Source organism: Sceloporus occidentalis, unplaced genomic scaffold, assembly GCF_023333645.1.
Source record: "Sceloporus occidentalis isolate IW3139 unplaced genomic scaffold, rSceOcc1.0.p SCAF_19, whole genome shotgun sequence".
Taxonomy (NCBI): Eukaryota; Metazoa; Chordata; class Lepidosauria; order Squamata; family Phrynosomatidae; genus Sceloporus; species Sceloporus occidentalis.
The window spans coordinates 15,395,674-15,406,923 of NW_028316999.1; positions in this window are offsets into that span (position 1 = coordinate 15,395,674).

Here is an 11,250-nt window from a genome sequence, read left to right on the forward strand (position 1 = left end):
GAAGCATTCATTTTGTTGAGCTAGTTCAATTACTTTTGTTTGATTTGATCCTTTAAAACAGCTGAAAGTCTGTACATGTTGACAATAAACCTGATTTGCAATAGGGGTTGAATAATTTTGATTGCAACTGTATATATTCATAATATATTATAGTTCATGTAATTGTATAATTATGTATAATTTAAAAAAATGAATCATGTAGCTGAGTATTATCAGAGTATGATAGCCAACAGCATATTCTGGCCTACATCTAAGGTGTTTGGTGGGGGGGCAGACTCTCTTCTGAAAATCCTGGGGCAGATTGTTTTATTAAGTGATTGGCTACCCCAACCCAGCCTCTTACACAATGGAGGATTGTGAATCTTTGTAATAGTATATTGTCTTTTTCTCATATAGACTTGCTCCTATTTTATAAGGTTATCTTCATTTTGGGACAATATGAAGATTTTATAGGGTATTTGGAGCAGAGCGGAACACTGCCTGTGATGTAGAAGATAGTGTTCATCAGTTTTGTAGCTTATCTTCACATATACAGCTCCCTGGTGGATAGCTATGATAAACATTATTGGAACAATTAGCTACTGCTAACATAGACTCTAGACACAAAGCCAATGACAGCCAGCGGAGAGCCAACAATATGGATCCAAGAACTATAAAAAAGCAACACCAGGCTATACTCTCCTTTCAGCTGTGGCCATAAAACCCTCCCAGTGCTATGTTTGCATAGCTGGCTTCAGTGATATGGCACTAAAATACAAAAGAAGCTGTAGCTGCTTCCTTTGTTTAGTTGAAATTACAAGTCATTGAATTAGTATGTCATCTTTATTGTGCTATCATGCAGCGAAGGTGAGGAAGGCTTACTGTAATGGATGGAGGAGTTTGATGGCCTATACAACAGATTCACAGATGGTGTCTATATAAAACAGTTTGCCTTTTCCAGCAGTGCACTGAATGTATTTCAAGCCATTTCAATGCTTGCTAAAACAGATGATATTTCAAGCTGAAAAAAAATATATGAAGGCTTGTCTAAATACTGGAAGTTAAGATTGCATGATAAGCAATTTTGTTTAATTAAAGTCATGCAAGATTCTGCCGGAGAAGGAGTGGAATAGGTCGTCCAGACTGCTGTTAAACATCTGTAGCTCATTTACATACAGTAAAAGTGTAAGGAAGAACAGAAGCAAATGTTTTATATAGCTAATGTTAGTGCATATTTAGCACATTTTAACTTACTTATAGTATAGCAAATTGCTGTCTTCAGGAAAGCTGGATATACATAAATAACATATGCATATATGTTAACATCTAAAATATTCAGATGTTGAATGAATTAGTGGTTATATACAAAGAGTAGTTCTGGTGCACAGTGGCACATGTAAAGCATTTACCAAAAATATTATACTGGTCGCTATGGTGGTTACATTACTTTTACAAGGTAGCTTTCATTAATCTACAATGATAGCATGGGTGTTACAATGTAACAAGGAAACATTTGTTATTTGAAAATAATGTGTAAATCACTGTAGACTAATAATACAGGTAATTTTAGAAGGATCATTTCTCAGTTCAAGTAACAAGAAATACAATGTGTTCTAAATGAAATGAGAAATTTGTATAACTATACATTCCACTTAAAGAACTCTATAGTTCTTTCAAATTCCTCTGTGTTTTGGGGTCTAGTATTGACTGGCGTCTCTCGTTCGAGAGCTGCTTACTGTTTGTGGACAACACATACGGACAACAGTATTTTACTACTTGTTGAAACCAATGTAACTTTCTTAAATCAACCTTTTGACCAATTTGTGCCAGAAAATTCATAAGGGAAATAGACTCAGCTTGAGATTCCTCTTTTCTGGTACAACAGACCATCAACCTACTGCACGAGGGTGGTTGATTTATGAACAGGCGTCCAACCATTTAGTAAATCATGCATATGGGTGGAAAATAGGTACAAGGACTCAGTAAACCCATGTGGTAACCTTGACAACTTATACTGCTTCTAAGGTACAATTATGGCCATGCGTGGTTTTAAGAAAGGGAGCGCAGGGATATGAAGTCATAAATTGGCAAGCTGTGTTTTAAGGCGAGCAGTGCATTTTATTGAGGCCTATAGAGGCTGTGCTGGACTGGCACAGCCTTCATAGATTAAATAGGCTTTTTTGTAAACGGCTCATTGTACAGTGGGATACTGCTGCACCCTGGACCTGCAACCCTAAGTCTAGGCCTAGTAAGCCTGGGCCATCACCGATCCCATCTCTGTAAAAAAACAAAGTCATCACTACTTTCCCTTTCTTTCTGCTTCACTGGATGTATAGTTCCCATATTGGCTTACATTTTTCCAACACCCACTCTTTCCTTGCATCCATCAATTATGTCACTGACACATATTTTTCTTCTGCCCTTACAGTTCTATTGTCACAGTTCCACCCTGCTTACCGGGCTCCTGTATATATTATACCTGTTGTGCTGGAGGGTTAAGCAGCCGAGAGGCCCCATGTTGGAGGGTTAACCACTGAGCGCCTCCTGTCAGAGGCTTGTCCAGCCAAGCGCCCTCTGACGGAAGATTATCCAGCCAAGTGTCCTGTCAGAAGATTTTTAGTCCAGCACCCTGATGCAGGGTGATCCAATGGAGTGCCCTGTCCCAGAGTTATCTTGCCTGTGCCCAACGCCTTATCGAAGGGTTATCCTGCCTGTGCCCAGCACCCTGTTCAAGGGTTATCCTGCCTGTGCCCAGCACTGTGTCCGAGGGTTATCTTGCCTGTGCCCAGCACTCTGTCCGAGGGTTATCTTGCCTGTGCCCAGCACTCTGTCCGAGGATTATCCTGCCTGTGCCCAGTGTCCTGTCCAAGAGTTATCTTGTCTGTACCCAGAGCCCTGTCCAAGGATTATCCTGCCTCTGTCCCGGATTTCCTTGCTTGGGTTGTGACAAATACAAACACTTTTTGCTCATTTGGTCTTCCCTTTCTTGCCATAGAAATGTAGCAGCTTTCAACCTCTCTTCCACCACAATGCCATGCACCCTATCACAGTAGCAACACTGTTTCTTTTTGAATACCTAAATGACTAGCAAAAATACTTTTATTTTCTTTCTTTACATTTTACAAAATGCAAATAAGAAACAAATCCGGTTAAGGGCCAAAGGGAAGATTGGTATCAGCACAGACAATTTGCAGCTGCCTATCTGTGTGAAAAACAAAACCTCATTGCACTTTCTGAAACGGAAGTGTCTTTCCAGAGAGTGAGATAACAGCAGATGTAACAGATGCTAAAGACTCAGTGGGAGCCTGCAGGAGCCCGCAGTGTGCTGGGATGTCATCAAGGTCTTTTCAATAAATACCATACTAGGAGCTTCACAAGTAGCATCTTCACAAATGATACAAACATAACTGCAATTTAATGAAAGAAGAATTGATAAAAATGCATGGGGTTAATAAGCTCCTGCAAAAAAAAACCCTTTCATGCCGTAATATGTTGAATAATGGAGTTTGCAACCCAGGCACAACCCTATACAAGCATGCACTTTCATATACTCTAACATGCCCACGCATTATACCTCTAACATCTATGCATTTGTGTATATACCATACCCCAACATGCCGTTACCATGTGTGGGTGTGTTACTGCATGGTGTGTACTAGTGTATGGTGCTAGCATGAGTATGTCCATCAGGCTATATTAGTCAAGGGTTTTTTATGTTAGCAAATTGTGTGTTATGGTGTTAGTCTGAGTGTGTCTCAGAGTATGGTGTAAGGGGTGAGCCTAGGGTTAGTGGTGCAGGGGATTTAATGTGTGTCTGTGTGTAAGTGTATGTTGGTAGAGTATGTGTATATTATTGTATGGAGTTAGCATGAATGTATGTTACTGTATGGCAATAGAGTATGTATGGGTCAGTATATAGTTTTAGCATGTGTGACAGGATGCTGTTGGCATGCGTGTGTGTTACTGTATGGTGTATGTGCCTGTTAGTGTATGGTGTTAGCACGGGTGCATGTGTCAGCATATGGTATTAAAGTGAATGCTGTTTGCAAATGTGTGTGTTAGTGTCTAGTGTTATTGCGTGTTACAGAGTATGGTGCTGAATCTTCATGCTGAGCCTAGGCTGAGTGGTGCAGGGGAAAGAAGTGTATGTGTACGTGTATCAGTGAGTGCATGATAGAGCGAGTTTGCATGGGTTACTAACCATGTTGCACATGTTTCTGAAAGAACAGTGCAAACAAAAAAAACGAAGTCATAAATTAGGAGTAAGTAATAAATGGTCATAATAAAGTAATAATAAAGTAAAATTCATATAAATAAAATGAAAAGTCTTTACGATACCCCTTCATTGCCTGCCAACACTGTCTATTTTGGCATTTAACCCCTTAAAATCTTCATGACATTCTATGACATAATGAAAAAAATGGCTGAAAAATCTATTACGATGGCATGAACGTCATGAAGAAAGAGAGAACGGTGGTTCCCGGGGCATGGGACTGACGGCATGTAAAGTGAATGATGGTCTCCAACCCACCAGCAGCCTCAGTAAAGTAGAAAAAAGTAAAAAGTAAAAAAAAATCAAATAACAAAAATGGAAAGAAGAGAAAAAAAGCTATCCAGCAGTAGACTGGATCATTGTGCCCAATGGTTCCCGGTGCATGTGGGTTGCCTCGCACCTGAAGCAGTCCTGGGGAATCGCCATTAATCCCCATGATGCCCCATTCATGTAAAGTACATGATCCTAATCGGTCAGAGAGAAGCTTCAGAGATGTAAATAGATAAATAAAACAATAGTTAAAAAAAAGTATGCCAACAATACTGAAAAAACCTACTGTTAATCAGGGGATCAGACATTATGGCACCCTCCCCCACCTGCAAATACAATCAACGAAATACAAAAAATACACAAATAAAGCACAAATAATACAAATAAAAAAAATTCCCTACACCCACATTTTAGCATGCACCTGTTTTTGTGGATTACAACTTCCATCACCCTCAACCAAGCTCAGTGCCTCAGTGCTTCCTCTTTTAAAATCCCTGACGACTGAATGGTAGGTTAACCCTATGTATACCTGATGGCCTGTTTTAACCTGTTACTGACATAGTGGTTATTTACAGTTTCCCTTTCCATACAATCTCAGACTTACATATAGCAAGTGAGGAATCCAGTCAAGAGGTTCCTACACGCTATAATTTTGCTTATATGCGTCTACTAATAAATGGGGGTGTGGGTAAATACATTTCCCCCAGCTAGGATGAGAGCAGGGGGAGTGAACTGCCAAATTGTTTGGGCAGTCCCCACATAAGTTGCAAATGTCTTTGTTTGTTTGGACAGTTTGCCCATTTTGCCCAACTTTTTTGACTGCTGCAGTATATATCAGACAAGCATCAGATAACGCAAATGCTTCAGGTTTACAGAGCTAATATTCAAAATCCTACATACTTTCAAAGGTAGCATGGATGGTGATTCTCTGGCAGCTATTGATTTTTGAGTAAGCAAAAAGATAGATTTCTATTGATTGAGGTGAAACTGACCTTAGATATAAATTTCTTTGCAGTTCCAATAGGCAACGGTCTTGGATAGAAATTGCAAATCAGATAGGTTTGTTAAAAAATACAGAAATGTAAAAAACAATGGGTGCTAAAAAGTCCAGCAAATTAAAACTAAAACTAAAAAGAAAAAGACAAAGCTCCACAGGTATCTCACAAGAAACATCCAAGAAACAGAGATGTAAACAATACCTTCATTTTTTTCCTTTCTAATCTTCAAATAATATAGAAATCTCAAAAAAGGAAAAAGAAAATATTATTGGATACATCAACTATGATGGATATTTGTAGTGTGTTATTAGTTACTCTTCATGTTATGGAAGCTGTCTCCCTGCTCGGAGTGGCACAACTGTCCTGAAGCTATTGTGAAAATCTGTAAACAAATGTGTGCAGGTAACCACAGTTATAGTATATGAAACCATTGACTAATTGTTTCATACATGTATTTGCTAACAACCAATGAACAGAGCCCCACGATTGTTTAACTGTGATCTTAAGAAGCTATCCATTGCGAAATGCATCGTGCCTAACGACGTCACACTGGGAGTAGCTGGAAGAAGATATCTACACTTTCAGGACAAAAGCCAGTGATTGCACAGGATTCGGACTAAAGAGCATGGGACTTCGGATCCGGTTTTTAATGTAAGTGTGGATATTTTACTTATTTATTACAGGTATATTTTCATATAACCCCCCATATTTTGCCTCTCTTTGAAGATATATGACCACATTGACCACCAATCTTGAAAGCAGATGCATATACAGGAAGCCTCCATCCTCTGTTTGAAGCCATCATGTAGGAGCATTTAATGCTCCATAAAGTGTCTCAACATTTGTTCACACATTTTCCACATTTATTGGATTAATGACTACACTATAAAAGGCAATTCAATTCCTTATCATATAACATCCCTCTTTTCTAAAGTTTGTTTCAATTACAGAAATTGACTAAACTGAAAACTCAGCGTCTCTGAAATACATATATATCACATATAATCAGACACCTTCTTTTGTCACTTAAATCACTGTATTCTGACAGAATAAACATCTTAAATATTGATATCATATTAGTGTTTTATGGTTATTTTAAGAAAAATATGGTGTATTCACTCATTTTGAAATGACCATATACCCAAAGGATTTGCTTAACAGAGCTAATTAATAATTCCAAGGCAATTCACAACTTTCATTCTGCCTGTCCCTTTTAATCCTATTTAATGTGCTGATGACATCTTCCATTATACTTGTCTTTACTCATTTTCATTGTAAGTTAGCATGGACTTTATACAATATGTTCAAATTCACTCCAGCACGCTACTGTCTTATGCAACTTCAATTTTTTAAAATGTTGCCATCAAGTATCTAATATAAATCTACAGATAAGCAGTAAAAAAAACAATTTTTTTTTAGGTGAATTAAGAAAAAAATAACACTTTTTTAATTAGCAAATTAAGATCAAGTTCAGGAAAACCTAATCATATAGAATTTTGCGTTATAGCTATCCTGATTTTCAGTACTCTCTAATTTGATAGGCAAGAGAGACTTTGCTCTCAAATTTCCAGGAATCATTCTATACATAGCTATTCCCAGGAGTTTTCCATCTATAGATGTTAAAAATACCAATACTACTATGCACAGGTCCAGTCCCACACTACATGAGCTTAAACAATCAACGTGTGGCTGTCACATCGCCAGGACCTGCTAACAGCAAGTAGGTCACTGCCAGCTGGTGTGAGGATACCCAACAGTCATCCGTGTGTGGCCAGCTGTGCGATCCTGCTGGGTGGGGAACAATGGAGGTGACATGCTGCTGGAGGCGGGGCTGGCTGGGCGCATGGGCGTAGGAACCCCTAAAAATCTGGGGGGGGACAGCATTTTCCCCCATCAGATGCCCACTTTCTCACACTATCTACCCCCTCTCACACCTTCTTACTATCTACCCCCCTCCCTACCCTCCCTTCTCAGACTATCTACCCTCTCCCTACCCCCCCTTCTCACTAGCTACCCTCTCCCTACCCTCCCTTCACACTAGCTACCCTCTCCCTACCCCCCTTCTCACTAGCTACCCTCTCCCTACCCCCCCTTCTTACAAGCTACCCTCTCCCTACCCCCCCCTTCTCACTGTCTACCCCAGGGGTGTCCAAGTTTTTTCTGCAGTGGGCCACTTCATCAGAATTGTATACGTGCGCGGGCCGCACTCATTTTTCACTGTGAGAAAATATGGCCTTTAATAAAATATGCAGATTAAAATAAAGTAAATGACACAAAACCTTTACTTTTCCTCTCACTGATTTCTGGGCCTAGAAAGTTTTGTGACTACAAATTCAGGACTCATTAAAGGAATAATTCAGGAATTCAGGAATAATTAAAAATGAAATAGTTCTATTTATTCTAGGGATGCACCAAAATGAAAATTCTGGACCAAAACGTTCACGGTTCACTTAGCCAAAACCGAAAATGACCCCCCACCTTTAAAAATAATAATAAAAACTCACATTTTTAATAAAAGTAGGTAACACATCACAATTGGACAAAACAAATTAGCAATATGACTTGGCATGATAGGAGTGTGATTGCTGTTAGCAATCACACTCCTATCATACCCAGGCAGCAGGTACATGCTGGTACAGGGTGGCTGTAAGTGATGTGCAGACCCCATACTGCTGGCAGCATCAATACACAAGGGGGGCAGCTAGCTAGGTTTCAGCATGTACTGGCTGACTTGGCATGATAGGAGTGTGATTGCTAACAGCAATCACAGTCCCATCATGCCTAGGTTCCAGCACTTACACATCCATGCTATCACACACACACTCATTCATTCATATACTCATTCATTCACAGATTCATTCCCTCAATCACGCATACTCATTGAAACACCCTCCCCACCCCCTTACCTGCACTGCAGCTCCTCGATGCCGCTCACAGGCTTCAGCAGAGGGCGTGGCCTCCCTCTGTGTTCTCTGGTACTGCACAGAGGATGTGATGTAGTGTCACGTGAACTCTGCTGGGTTCCGGTTCCTCTGTGCAGTACAGAAGACCCTCCCACAGGTAAGTAGCAGGGCTTGAGGTGCGGGCCGCACCTCGAGGTCTCGCGGGCCGGATTCGCGGCGTTTCTATTGGGGGGTTCCTACGGCCCTGGGGGGGATTTCTTAATTATCGGTCCCCCCCGCATGAGTTACTGGGGGGGATCTGTCCCCCCCGTCCCCCCCCGGTTCCTACGCCCATGGCTGGGCACTGGGTTTAAAAATCCAGAATTGCTTAGCACAGTTACCCTAGTAACCTGTGTACTGTACCTGGCTTGTCTGAATGTCTGATGTGTGAACTGTAGTCTGGCTTGTATGACTGCTTGTTTAGTGTACCAAACCCAGCTGTGTCTGAATATTCGACCAGCATTATCCCCTAATAACCTGTGGCACTCGCTCAGGATTTTCATCTGCAATATACCTATAGAGGTATCTGGCTACTCTACAGCACTTTGTCACCTACGCTGAGTACCTACTATATACATGACTCCACACTGTTGGGATCCCTGCCCCTTTTGTTTGAGGCTCAACTTCTTGCTTGATGATTCAGGGGAAGAAATTCTACAGTGTGTTCTCATAAGGTGAGAGCAGACGTGACATTACACTAGGGTCATGGATAACAATGAGTCTGGCAAAGCCCTATCTGCTCATGAGGCTCAAGTTAAAAACATGAAACAGAAGATTGACCAGCTCACCCATGCCACTCAAGTACTATTATCTAGGATGTCTCAAGCTGCTACTGCGTCGCCCACTCCATAGCTCTTGAAACTATCTCCCCTCAACCGGTATGGTGGGGAACCTGAAGCCTGATGAGGATTTCTCAATTAGTGTTTGATTCAATTTGAACTCCTCTGATGTTCCCTTCGGAAATAGCCAAGGTGGGATACATTATCACCCTGCTGACCGGGAAGGCTCCCCTCTGATCTATAACAGCTCCTCATTTATTATGGCCTTCAATAAGACATGTGGTGTACCTGAGAAAGCTCACTGTCGTTGCTACATGCTACATGTCTCTAAAGGCTCCAGACCAGTAGCTGACAATGGCGTTGAATTCAAAACTATTGCTGCCATAGTGAACTGAAGTAAAGTCCACTAGAGACCTCCCTATTTACTGAGGAATTAATCTCTATAGCCCTTAAACTTGATAATCATATGAGGGAGAGGCGGTCTCAGATGTCTAAGAGGTTTGGGAGGGTATACTCCCAGACTCCCAGATTGACGATGGTTCCTGTTTCTACCTCATCATCTGAAGAGCCCACGTAAATGGGGGTTACTAAGCTTTCTCTTGAATAAAAGGCCATAGAAGATCTCAGAGTCTCTGTCTTTACTATGGCCAAAAAGGGTAATTTCACCAGGCCCAGCCCCTTTTATGCTGCAGATCTTCTCTTGCCATTTGAGCTGTGTTTTAGCTGCAAGTTGGTTTCCTCCCTCTGAGTGTCTTCGTGTACCGCTCTTAGTAGGATACTCCCACTTACACACGCACAATAAACGGCTTCTTTACAGTTTTGCATTGGCACAACGCGTTTCACTAATAAATGGTGAAAGACCATTTAGACGCAAGTTACATGGGACATTTGTTTTTATCGATTTTAAATGATACCGAATTACCCAGCATTGGATCCTACTATGGAGGAAGTAACAATACCATATATACTAGAGCTTTGTTCTGTTTCTTTTTTTAACAGTATTCTCTCAGTACTTGTCATATGACACAAAAGCAGACACTGATGGACTCTAGTCATAGAAACAGAAAAAGCCTTTCTTAAATGTTTCTTTGCCGTTTTGAGGTGATTGAGGGAAATAATAAAATAAAAAATCTGCTAAGGTTTACTTAACATACTAGAGAGCTTAGTTAATATATTGAATGATTGGAACCTAAACTTACCTTTAGTCTGGTAAATGTATTACTTCTTTAATATAATATCTTACTCTATCTTATAAAGGTTAGTATTTATGTATTATTTAGGGAAGATTAAGAAGAGCTTTGTAAAATGATCAGATGTACATTATTTTTATGGAGCAGAATTGTTTCTACTATGAAATGCATTTCAACACTCTCAATAAAAGCCTTATAATTGTTCACAAAAAGTAGACTTCCGCTCATCTTTCTCATTGATGTAAGAGATTGTCGGTTAGAATGGAGATGGAATATGTGAGTAATGGGGAACTTAATCAAATGGGTGTGTGTCCTGCCAAATTTCATAATGAAGTACAAACGGCTTAATCTCTCTTAAAATGAATTGGTGTTTTCCAGAAATCTTGTAAATGCATTTTAGCATGACTCCCTGATATTTCCTTTGATGTCGAAAAACGTAATAATTAAAGTTGAATGATCACATCCCCTTTCTTGTGCCATTTATCAAATGCATGACTCCTGGTTCTCTTTTTATAATAAGAATTAAAATGCACTTGATGCCTACTTTAAGTAGAATGAAGAACAATGCTTGATTTACCTCTGTAGATTCTAGTTTATTTATGAAGAACATATTGCAAACTCTCCATGCCCTTGCACATTGCATGTGCTGAAGGGTCCCCTTGTAAATTATTTAAGTATACAAAGAAATATTTTCTTGTAGAACTTCATACCTATTTTATATAAATTTTACTCACAAAAAGATGCTTTACATTGATTGTCTTCAATTCTGTGTGAATTCTATTCACTTTGTGTGTTTTTTTTCCATTTGACTGTCAAAAA